General features: G+C 45.9%; 1 protein-coding gene across 3 annotated transcripts in view; it reads right to left on the reverse strand.

The window, feature by feature from the left end:
* Positions 1-12,033, reverse strand: part of LOC138739323 (four and a half LIM domains protein 2-like) — a 43,778-nt gene that overhangs the window by 23,641 nt on the left and 8,104 nt on the right. The window contains exon 1 of one of the 3 annotated variants that reach the window (XM_069891124.1): positions 637-928. The exons of the other annotated variants lie outside the window; for them this stretch is intronic. The gene's annotated coding sequence lies outside the window, so the exon portion shown is untranslated. Of the gene's footprint in view, positions 1-636; positions 929-12,033 lie in introns of those variants that run through there. 3 annotated transcript variants of the gene reach the window in all.

Raw genomic sequence — 12,033 nt, forward strand, 5'->3', positions numbered from 1 at the left:
AAGAAGGAAGCATGAATCAAGAAGGGCTCATAAAAATTATATGACAGGCAGGAAGGAAATGAAAAAAAATGAGTATGAAGGGACATGAGAAGGATTTGGCAAACAAGATGAAAGAGAACCCAAAAAACAGAAGATCAATGAGGGTGAAGGTGGGGACTCTTAAGGATAAAGGGGGCAACATGTGCCTGAAGGCAGAGGGGGTTAGGGAGTTCCTAAATTAATATTTTGCTTCAGAATTCACCAGAGAAATGGACCTTGGTCAAGGTGAGGTCAGAATAGAACAAAGTTATGTGCTAGATCATGTTGAGATTAGGAAAGAGGAAGTGTGTCTTCTTCAAATTATTAGGCTTAATAAGTCCCTTGGACCGAATGAGATGTACCCCAAGTTGCTGTGGGAATGGAGTTAAGAGATTGCTGGGGCATTAGCAATGAACTTTGCATCCTCATTCTCCACAGGGGAGGTGCTGGGGATTTGGAGAATGGAAAGTATGGTCCTGTAGTGGCGGTATAGATAGACTACAACTCCCAGAAGTTTAGCGAATCGGCAAGGGACATCATAACATCGTGACGTGGCGCCTGTGCTTCAGTGCAATAAAAGAATAAACACATGACTCAAATAAATGAGTTCTGATTTACCTGCAACTGTGTATGTCGTTATTTCACGTTCATCAGCCACCACTGTGTTTTCAGCGGCTACAATTGGTGACTCCAGCAGGTCCAAAATGAGCTTTTAGACCATATGGATACTAAAGCTGTTAAGTTACCGCCCTTCTGGACAGCAAAACCAGAGCTGTGGTTTTGATAGGCTGAGGCACAATTTCACTTCAGGAAGATTGAGGTGGACACGACTCACTATTATCACCTCGTCAATGCCTTGGACCAACCCAATGCCAAGTGAGTCGGTGACATCCGTGCGATCCACCAGAACCTGGAAAGCGTAAGTATGACATTCTAAAAGCATTCCTGCTGCGAATTTACAGTATGTTCCACAGGGAGAGGGCATCAGACATGGAGGAGTTGGGTGACCGTCCCCCAACCGAACTAATGGATGACATTCTGTACTTGGCATCTGGCCAATGGCTAGATATGTTATTCGAACAGCTCTTCCTGGAGAGGATGCCAGAAGACATTAGACTCTTATTATCGGAAAGTTTTATCGAAGACCCCAGGGTAGTAGCTGCAGAGGCAGACGTCCTATGAATGACAAAAAAAAACACACCAAAATGTTTTCAAACAATGTCACTGCATCACAGCTGTCCACTCCCAGCACCTCCCTGGTTGATATCACTTCCCAAGCCAACGCTCTCAACACACCAGCTCCTATAACGAGGCAATGTCTCAAGTCAGACAGACAGCCTGTCGACACTTCCACCTAGTGTTTTTACCACGTAGGTGGCTGCTACCCTGTGTGTTCTTGGAATAACACCCCGCCGACCATCGTTAATGGCTGCGACAGTTGGCTGAAAAGCTACGTGCCTTCTATTTGTTTGGGATCAGCTAACCCAACATAAATTTTTGGTGGACACTGAATCAGAGGCTAATATTTTTCCACCAACCAGTTTTGATACATGTTATCCTACCCCTACCCTCCAACTCACTGCAGTCAGTAGTTCCAACATATCCACATATGGCACCAAAAAAATGAATGTTCAGTTCATTCATGGTGGATTTAAAAGGCCGTCAGCTGGTGGATAGTACCACCATTCAAACTATTCACCTGGCAGAATTGCATATTCCTGTCCTATGCCATAAACCCCTGCGTAAGACTGTTGATAAGTTCTCCAGACTTGTAAAAGAGTTTCCTGAAATTACAACTCTGCAGTTTTCGACCCCCACCGCAAAACATGGAGTAACTCACCATATTTCTACCAAGAGTCCTCCCATTCATGCTAAGGCACATCGCCTGCCTCCGGAGAAACAACAATTGGCTAAATAAGAATTCCGCAAAATGGAAGAACTGGGGATGATTCGCAGGTCTGACAGCCCGTGGGCCTCTCCATTACATTTAGTCCAAAAATGCATCAGAGGGTGAAGACCTCATGGAGATTATAGACCTCTCAATGACGCCACTATACCAGATCACTACCCTATTCCCCATATTCCAGATTTTCAGTGAATCTGCATGGGGGGGAAAATACTTTCAAAAGTGGATTGTGCGTGGATATCACCAGGTGCCTGTGGAACCAGACGAAATCCTGAAAACGGTAATAATTACCCTTTTTGGATTTTTCAAATTTTTACGTATGCCTTTTGGCTTAAAAAATACAGTTCAGACCTTTCAGTGAGTTATGGATGCAGTAGGGCGTGGCATGGCCAAGGTCTTCATTTATCTAGATGACATATTAGTCACATTCAAAACTAAAGAAGAGTACATGGAACATCTGCGTACACTCTTTAGACGTCTGCGGGAATTTGGAGTGACCATCATTCCAGATAAATGCGTTTTTGGAAAACAATCCATAGAATTTCTGGGGCACACAATCACCGACAAGGGCATGGTTCTGCTGCCTTCCAAGCTCGATGCCATTACTGAATAAACCACCATCAAAGGTCTGCAAGAATTCTTGGGGATGGTTAATTTTTATCGTCGATTCCTTCCAGGAGCAGCGCGCATTATGAAGCCTCTGTTCAATCTGCTGTCTGGTGATGTCAAATCTATTCAGTGGACAGATGAACTGCTTTCATAAAGGCAAAGGAACTATTAGCTCAAGTAACCATGCTCAGTTATCCAGTCCTACATGCAGCCTCCTCCCTTTCAACAGACGTGTCTGATGTGGCCATAGGGGGCACTCTGCAGCAGTATGTCGATGGGCAATGGAAGCCATTGGCATTCTTCAGCCGCCACCTCCATGAGGCCAAGACAAAATGCAGCACCTTTGATAAAGAGCTCATAGCCATACATTTGTTCTTACATCACTTCTGTTACTTTTTGGAAGGCAGACACTTCACCACATTCACAGACCATAAACCCTTGACCTTTGCATTTTTGAAGGTGACGGAGCCTTGGTCAGATCAACAACAGTGGCAGTTATCCTTCATATTGGAATTCTCTATAGTGGCTGATTTGCTTTCCCACTCAGTTTTGTTTGAGGTATCGGCTATGGACCAAGGTATTGAATAAATGGCTCTTGCCACTGCCCAAGCACAAGACAGTGAGATGAGGTCGTATCGGTTGTGGACGTTGTGGGACCAGTTTCATGAGGCTACCACTATCTCTTCACGGTGATCGATAGGTTTACGAGATGGCCTGAGGCAGTCTCCATAGCAGATGCCTCTACGGACTCTTGTGCATAAGCATTCCTTAATTCCTGGCTGGTTTGCTTCGGCCTACCAGCATGCATCGTTTCTGACAGAGGACCTCAATTTACATCTTCGTTATGGACAGCTTTATCTCAGCTGCTCGGCTCTAGGCTTCAAGATACAAGCGCCTATCACCTGCAGTCCAACGGGATGGTTGAATGATTCCATCGTCACCTTAAATCAGCCTAATGGCCCGCTTGGATGGTCCCAACTTGGCAGACAAATTATCATGGGTGTTGTCTGACATTAGGACAACTCCTAAAGAGGAACTTCCCACTTCGTCTGCAGAGGTTGTATACTGCGCCCCTTTGGTGGTCACAGGGGAAATTGTTCCACACAGATCCAATAAAGATGAAGATCCCAAAGAGCTGCTGAGCAGATTAAAGGATACCATAGGCAAATTATCCCCTGTATCACCATCATCTCGTGGAAAACATGTTTCTTTTGTACCACATGAACTGAAGGACTGTGAATGCGTGTTCATACATAGAGGAACACATGGACATCCCTTGCAGGCACCGTACATGGGACCATACAGGGTGATGAGACAAACGAGGTCAACCTGCATCTTGGACATTGCTGGGTAGCTTCCGTCATTCATAATTGACAGCTCAAACCTGGCCATGTTGTCAAAACTTCCCCTATTCAATAGCCAGCAGTCCGATGCCAGTTCTGGGGTGGGGCCATGTAGCGGTGTTATAGATAGACTACAACTCCCAGAGGTCTAGTGAACCAGCACGGGACATCATAACGTCATGACGTGGCGCACGTGGTTCATTGTTTTAAAAGAATACACTCTAGAAAACGAGTTCTGATTTACCAGCAACTGTGTGTGTCGTTATTTTGCGTTCATCAGCCACCATTACGTTTTCAGTGGCTCGAGTTCGTTTGTTTAAAAAAGATAATAGGGAGAATCCTGGAAATTGTAGACAGTGAGTTTTGCATCAGTAGTGGGCAAACTATTGGAGAGGATTCTTAAGGATAGGATTTACAAGTATTTAGAGAAGTACAGTCTTCTCAGGAATAGTCAGCATGGCTTTGTGAAAGGAAAGTTGTGCCTCGTGATTTTTTTTGAGGAGGTAGCAAAATAAATTAATGAAGGCAGGGTGGTAGATGTGGTGCATATAGATTTTAGAAAATCATATGATAAGGTTCACCATGGATGGCTCACTCAGAAAGTCATGAGGCATGGATCCATGGAACCTTGGATGTATGGATTCATAATTGGCTTGCATATAGAAAGCAGAGGGAATTGTGGATGGAAGCTGTCCTGCCTGGGGGTCAGTGACTAGTAGAGGCCGCAGGGATCTGTTCTAGGACCCCTGCTCTTTGTGATTTTTTTTTATAAATGACCTGGACAAAGAAGTAGAGGAATGAGTCAGTAAGTTTGTGTATGATACGAAGGTTGGAGGTCTTGTGGATAATGCTGAAGTTTGCCATAGGCTACAACAGGATATGGACAAGATGCAAAGTTGGGTGGAAAAGTGGCAGATGGAGTTCAATTTGTATAAGTGTGAGGTGATGCATTTTGGAAGGACAAACTTGAAGGCAGTATACAGGGTAGGATATTTAACAGTGTGGATGAACAGAGGGACCTTGGGGTCCAAATCCATAGATAGGATAGTTAAGAAACCCTATAGTATGCTGGGCTTCATTAGTTGGAGATTGAGTTCAGAAATTGTGAGGTAATGTTTCAGCTCTATAAATCTCTGGTGAAACCACACTTAGAATATTGTGTTCAGTTCTGATCACCTCCTTAGAGTAAGGATGTGGAAGATATGGAGGTGGTGCAGAGGAGATTTACCAGGATGATGCCTAAATTGGAACATAGTAGAGTTAGGGCTTTGCTCTTTCAAGTTATGAAGGATGAGAGGTGACATAACAGAGGTCTTCAAGATTATGAGAGGCATATATAATGCAGCAACATTTTCCCAGGATGGGAGGTCCAAACACCAGAAGACATCTGTTCAAAGGGAGAAAAATTTAGGGGAGACAGCCAGGATATGTTTTTGTACACAGAGAGTTGTGGGTGCCTGTGGTGACACCCACAACTCTACCAACCTACTGCAGGGGGAAATCGCTGTACCTGCAGGTAGGCAACTTGGGAGGCTGGCCCCACCTGTCAACTGTCAATCACTGGCCTGTATAAAGTCCCGAGCCAGCCCCTTTGAGGTCAGTCAGACACGTGGATCCAGGAGTATACTGAGACCTGGTGTATACAAGTTTAAGCTAATTAAAGCCTGTTATACAATCTGTGGACTTTGCTTCAGAATTATTCTCGCAGCAGCCCTCACAGGGCCAGGAACGCATTGCTTGGGATGGTGGTGGAGGCTGGAACATTAGGGAGATTTATGGGAGTCTTAGACAGGCACACGGATGAGGTAGGAAGGGTTTTGTATTTTTAGGTATATATAGGGTGGGACAACATGTTGGGCTGAAGGGCCTATACTGGGCTATAATGTTCTATGTTCTAAACTGGCAGGTAATTGATTTGAATAGTCAATAAGATATCAATGCACAAGTAACAAAATTTTATTCCAAAGACCTCCTAATAATGATAAGTACAGTGCCAGAACTATTAGAGCTGCTGCCTCACAGCACCTAAGGCCCTGGTTTAATTGGGATGCTGTCTGAGTGGAGTTCATGTGCTCTCCCTGTATCCATGGGGGCTTCTTCCAAATGCTCTAATTTTCTCCCAGTGCCAAAAAGAGTTGATAGGTTCAATGACTTCTGTAAATTTCCCTGTGCTTGTTGGAGAGTAGTAGAATTTGCATTGTGTGGTGGGTGAGGGGTGAGGGAGGGGAGAGGGCTGATGAGAATATGGAGGGAATAAAGGAAAGGGGATTCATGTAGGATTAGAGTACTGTAGTTGAAAGTTCAGATTTATTGACAGAGTACATCACATGCAATCCTGGGATTCTCTTTCCTGTGGGCCAGGCAGAATATTTACTCATTGGTCTTGTAAAAAAACTACTTTAGAATGGAGATCCGTACACAAAAGAGAGAAAAGTAAATAAAGTAATAAATGTAAATATACTGTGCAATATGGGAAATAAATATTCAATAATAAATAATGTGCAATATAAGAATCCTTAAATGAGTCTTTGATTGAGTTTGCTGTTTAGGGGTAGCAAATGTTCCTGAACCTGTTGGGATGAGTCTTATGGCGCCTATTCCTCTTTCCTGATGGTAGGAGTGAGAACAGAACATGTCCTGGATGATGTGGATCCTTGATAATGGCCACTATGGGCTCCATGGGCTGAAGGTCCTATTCTTATGTTTTATCTCTTTGGGTCACTGGGCTCCAGTTAAGAATATGCATGGTTCTGGACCACATAAAATACATATTTCCTTGTCAGACCTCTGAAATTAAACTTGGCAATTGTTCACAAATAAAGATGTATTTGTAAAATTTATTGCATGCAATACTAGAATGAAACGCAGAAGAGCATTTGGTCATCAAAATCTATTGTGGGCAATGACTGTTGATTTTAAGGAGCTAACCTTTTCAAAGACTGTGATGTGTTATTGCTTTCTAGATTGCAGCGGCATTTGGAGAATGCTTCAGTGACAGTCACTGAAGGGTTTTGAATAAATTAGACACAATTTGTTTGAGCATTTACTGTCTCATGTATTTTGTAATGGACTTTTTTGGAGATTAAATAATAATGAGAGAGAGTTTCTTGTCATATACATTGTTCAAAGTACATATGCAGGAAAATTCTTACTTGCTGCAGCCAAAGAGGTACTGTAGCAAGGCGCTACTGCAGAGCAAGAGAAGAAAGACACACACATGGGTGTAAGTTAAGTCAAGACTGATTTATTAATCTCTCCAACCCTGCTTTTATAGACCCAGGACCTGGTATTCCTGCCACTGCAGGCAGATGACATCACCCTTGAGCTGGCTTTGATTGGCCGTGGTTTCTGCTGTGCAGGCTCCTGGCCAGTGAAAGCCATTAGTGTGTGCAGGCTTTCCATGCTCACTGTGTTAGTCCAACATTTTGAGTATCGGTTCACCTGCCAGGTAGCAAATTACTACACAAGCCCCACCCCAGAACTGGCGATGGGTCTTTGGTTGTGGTCCGCCTTTGCTTGGGTGGCCTGCCCCTGTGATGTGGTGGCTGGGTGTTGACTGGTTGGTTTGCGTCAAGGTATGCTGATTTGAGGTGGTCTTTTCTTTCCCACCTATGTCCAGCACGCATGTTGACTCATTATGCCTGATCACCTTGTACAGACCTTCATACGGCCTTGTAACGATACCCGTTGTGCTCCCCTGTGAACAAAAACATACTTGTAGGTCCTCAAGTCCTTGGGGATGAAAGCTTTTGTTTGCCCCTGCAGTGTGGGTGGCACTGGGGACAAGGTATCCAGTCTTTCCCTGAGCTTCTCCAGGTTTGCTGTGGGTGGCTCATCCAGGTCTCTGGCAGAGGGCACAAATTTCCCAGGAATGACCAAAAGTGCACCATACTCTAGCTTTGCTGCCAAAGTGTTTAGGCCTTCTTTGGGGGGCTGTGCGGATCCCCAGCAGGACCCACGGAATCTCATCTGTCCAGATGGGTCCCTTGAGCCAAGCCATCAGTGCCCACTTTTAGGTGTCTGTGGAACCGCTCCACCAGCTTTTTATCTGGGGGTGGTATGGTGGAGCTGCATGCCCAGGGTTTGCCAGCACTGTCCTTGGGCTTGAGTTGAAATGTATGCCTCTGTCTGAAGTCATGTGTTGTGGGACTCCAAACCTTGCCACCCAAGTGTTTTATCAGGGTTCTGATGCAGGGCTCCATCATTGTCTCCATCAATGGGACTGTTTCCAACCATCTTGTGAAGTGGACAACCATTGTCAGAAGATATCGTGTCCCCGGGACCCTGGCAGTGGTCTCACAATGTCTATGTGTATGTGATTGAATCTGCTTCATGCCAGCTCGAACGACTGGGGATGGTGCCTTGGTGTGCTGTTGGACCTTTGATGTCTGGCGCAGTTTGCAGGTTATGGCCCACTGGCTGACTTGCTTCCGGAGGCCCTGCCTGCTGGCTACTATGTGAACGGTTGTCTCAATAGCCGGGTGTGCCAAATTGTGTACTGCATCAAAGACTTGTTGCCTCCAGGCCGCGGGCACTATGGGGCAGGGGTGGCCAGTGGATACATCGCAGAGGAGCACTGTGTTACCTGGACCTACCAGGATATTTTCCAGGTGAAGTCCCTACATTGCGGTCCTGTATGCTGGTATCTCTGAGCCAGCCTGCTGTGCTTCTGCCAGGGCCGTTTAGTCTATCCCCGGGACAGGGTCTGTCTGCTTTGCACTATTGGTCGTGATAAAGCATCTACCATCACGTTGGTTTTCCCAACTATGCGCTCGATGTTGGAGGTGAATTCTGACACACCTGACAGGTGCTTCTGTTGGACCACAGGTCCAACACTTTATTAAATGTGAAAGTCAGTGGTTTATGTCCATAAAGACTTTGAATTGTCTTCCTTCCAGAAATAGCAGAAGTGTCGGACTGCGAGGTACAACATCAAGAGCTCTCGGTCAAAGGCGTTGTATTTCAGCTCGGGTGGACAAAGGTGCCCGCTGAAGAAAGCCAGAGACTGCCATTGCCCCTCGACCAATTGTTTTAGTATTTCTCCGACTGCCCTGCTGGATGCATCCACCATGAGGGCTGTCGGGGCGTCTGTCCAGGGGTGCACCAGCAATGTGGCGTTGGCCAGAGCTTCCTTCAGCTTCTCAAAGGTCACTTATGATTCTGTGTCCCAGGTGATTTCTTTCTTCTTCCCCGTCATTAACGTAAACAGGGGGTACATGATGCTGGTGACTGCTAGTATGAAACGGTGGTAGAAATTGATCATACCAGCAAATTCTTGGAGGGCTTTCACCTTATGAAGTTTGGTGAAGTGCCTCATGGCCTCTATCTTCTCCAGCAGTGGTGTTGCTCCATGCCTGTTAATCCTGTGGCCTAGGAAGTCGATGGTTTCGAGCCCGAATTGGCATTCAGCCGGGTTGATTGTTCGGCCAAAGTCACTCAGGCAGGTGCATAACTGTTGTATGTGGGCTATGTGCTCCTTGTGGTCATGGCTAGTGACTAGGATGTTGTCCAGGTTGATGAATGCAGCATCTGGAATGTCTGGGCTGCCTTTTTGCGTCTGAAGGGCATCCTCAGGAACTCGAACCAGCCAAGCAGGTAGGTTGTTTCCAATGCTGGGAAAAACCAGAACCAGGGGTCACAGTTTAAGGATAAGGGAAAAGTTTTTTAGGACTGAGATGAGGAAAAATTTCTTCCTTCAGAGGGTGGTGGATCTGTGGAATTCCTTGCCAAAGGAAGTAGTTGAGGCCAGTTTCTTGTCAATATTTAAGAGTAGATTAGATTTGGCCCGTGTGGCTAAGGGGATCAAGGAGTATAGGGAGAAGGCAGGAACCGGGTACTGATTTGATCACAGATCATATTGAATGGCAGTGGAGGCTTGAAGCCTACTCCTGCCCTATTTTTCTATGTTTCTGTTTCTATGAAGGTGGACTTTGGTATGTTGTCTGAGTGGACCTGGATCTGGTGATAGCCCTGGACGAGGTCGATCTTGGAGAATATGTGGGACTCCTGTAGATTTGGTGTGAAATCTGTATGTGTGGTACAGGATACCTGTCCGGCATGGTGGCCTAGTTGAGGTTGGGTTTTTCTGGAGGGAGGCGGCATGCCCTGGTGTGAATCAAAGGCTCCTCTGTGAGAATGTGGTGCCTCACTCTGTGCTGGGTCTCGGTTGAGGTGAACTGTGGCGCCATTATGGAAAGGAATTTTGCTAGGATGCAGGTGAACTCATTGCCTGAGAGGGTGATTGAGTCAACGTGGAGGGCTGGAAAAAGTTTGGGATGTCTTGGTGTGTACCATCCGCTGTCCTTTCAGGTTTACCAGTAGGTAGTGTATGTGATGAAAGTCTGTACCCAGGAGAGGTTGTGCCACTACCACCAGCGTGAAGGACCACGTAAAGTGGCTATTGCCAAAACGGAGCAGGTTGATTCGGATGCTGAAAGTCAGGATGCTGCTGCTGTTTGCTGCCCTCAGGGCCGGTCCCACCTTCCCATTCTGGGTGTCATAGGCTGAGGGGGGATGCATACTGACCTCCACACCCATGTCCACCAGGAAGCACTCACCTGAGGGTTTGTCCCAGATGTACAAGAGGCTACCTCTTTTGCCAGCCATCATGGCCATCATCGACGGCTGGCCATGCGTTTTTCCTGAAATGTGTGGGGGGGGGGTCGGGATCGGCGAGCCTCCGTACCCCATCGTTGGTGGTAGAAACAGTTCTGTGCATCAGGAGAGTCCACTTGCCTTTCTGTCATCAGATGCAGCCTTGTTGGTCACTGCCTGCAGGGGCACCCTTGTCCCGCTTTGTTCTCCAGAGCATGTCCGCCCTGGCTGCAACTTTCTGGGGGTCAAGAAGTCTTCGTCAGCCAGCACCAGTTGGACGTCCTCAGGCAGTTGCTCCATAAAAATCTGAACAAAGAGCAGTCAAGGCTGTGCCCCTCGACCAAAGCCAGCATATTGCTCGTGAGAATGGATGGGGCCTTGTCCCCCAGCAAACATGTGCAGCAAACAGGAGGTACGCTTGCACCTTGAGAGCCCAAAAGTGCATGTTAATAACTCAGTTAGGGCCTCATATTTTCCCTGTTCTGGAGGCTGTTGTAGGAAATCAGTAACCTTTGCTGCAGTGTCCTGGGCTAGCAAGCTCACCACGTAGTAGTACTTCATGGAACTGGTGGAAATCTGTCGCAGTTGAAATTGAGCTTCTGCCTATTCAAACCACACCAGTGGTTGCAATGTCCAGAACACTGGCAGTTTTAGCTCGGTGCATAGAAGGATTGGTCATCTTCGGGTCCAAATTCCGTTTGGGCCAGTCAGGGCCACCAATGTAGTGAGGCATTACTGCAGAGCAAGAGAAGTACGACACACACACACGGGTGTAAGTCAAGTCAAGACTGATTTATTGATCTCCCCAGCCCTACTTTTATAGACCCAACTTCGCACCACTGGGTCCAGTATTCCCGCTGCTGCGGAAGGATGTGACATCACCAGCAAGCTGGCCTTTGATTGGCCGTGGTTCCTGCGGTGCAGGCTCCCAGCCAGTGAAGGCCATTAGTGTGTGTGGGCTTTCCGTTATTCTGCCATTTTAAGTGCCGGTTCGCTTGCCAGGTAGCGGGCCACTATAGTACTGTACATTGTTAGAAAAAAAAACAACTACACCATTATTCTTCATAAAAACAAATGCTGGAGAAACTCAGCAGGTCAAACAGTGTAGTTAATATTGCAAAGATAAAGATAAATAACCAATGTTTCAGGGTTAAGCCCTTCATCAAGTTACGAGCAAAATGTAGACAGGCATGCACCTATATTTTGCTCATACCTTGATGAAGGGCTCAAACCCAAAATGTTAGTTATGTATCTTTATCTTTGCAATATAAAGTACACTATTTGATCTGCTGAAATTCTCCTGCACTGTGTTTTTTTATATATATATATATATATCACAGTCTCTGCAGACTTTCATGTTTTATTGCAACTATATAATTAATTGAATTAAAAAGAGACAAAGACAAAATATATTTTGGTAGATAGCGAATAAATATTCACAGTTATCCTTGAGCAAAAAAGTGAATTTGCACAAGATCAGAGAGTCCTTCTATGGTGCTAGAGGATACTAATTGACAAGACAACTCTGTTGGAATGACAGTCTGAGACACTCATAACTAATCA

This window comes from Narcine bancroftii, chromosome 7, assembly GCF_036971445.1.
Source record: "Narcine bancroftii isolate sNarBan1 chromosome 7, sNarBan1.hap1, whole genome shotgun sequence".
NCBI classification, from domain to species: domain Eukaryota; kingdom Metazoa; phylum Chordata; class Chondrichthyes; order Torpediniformes; family Narcinidae; genus Narcine; species Narcine bancroftii.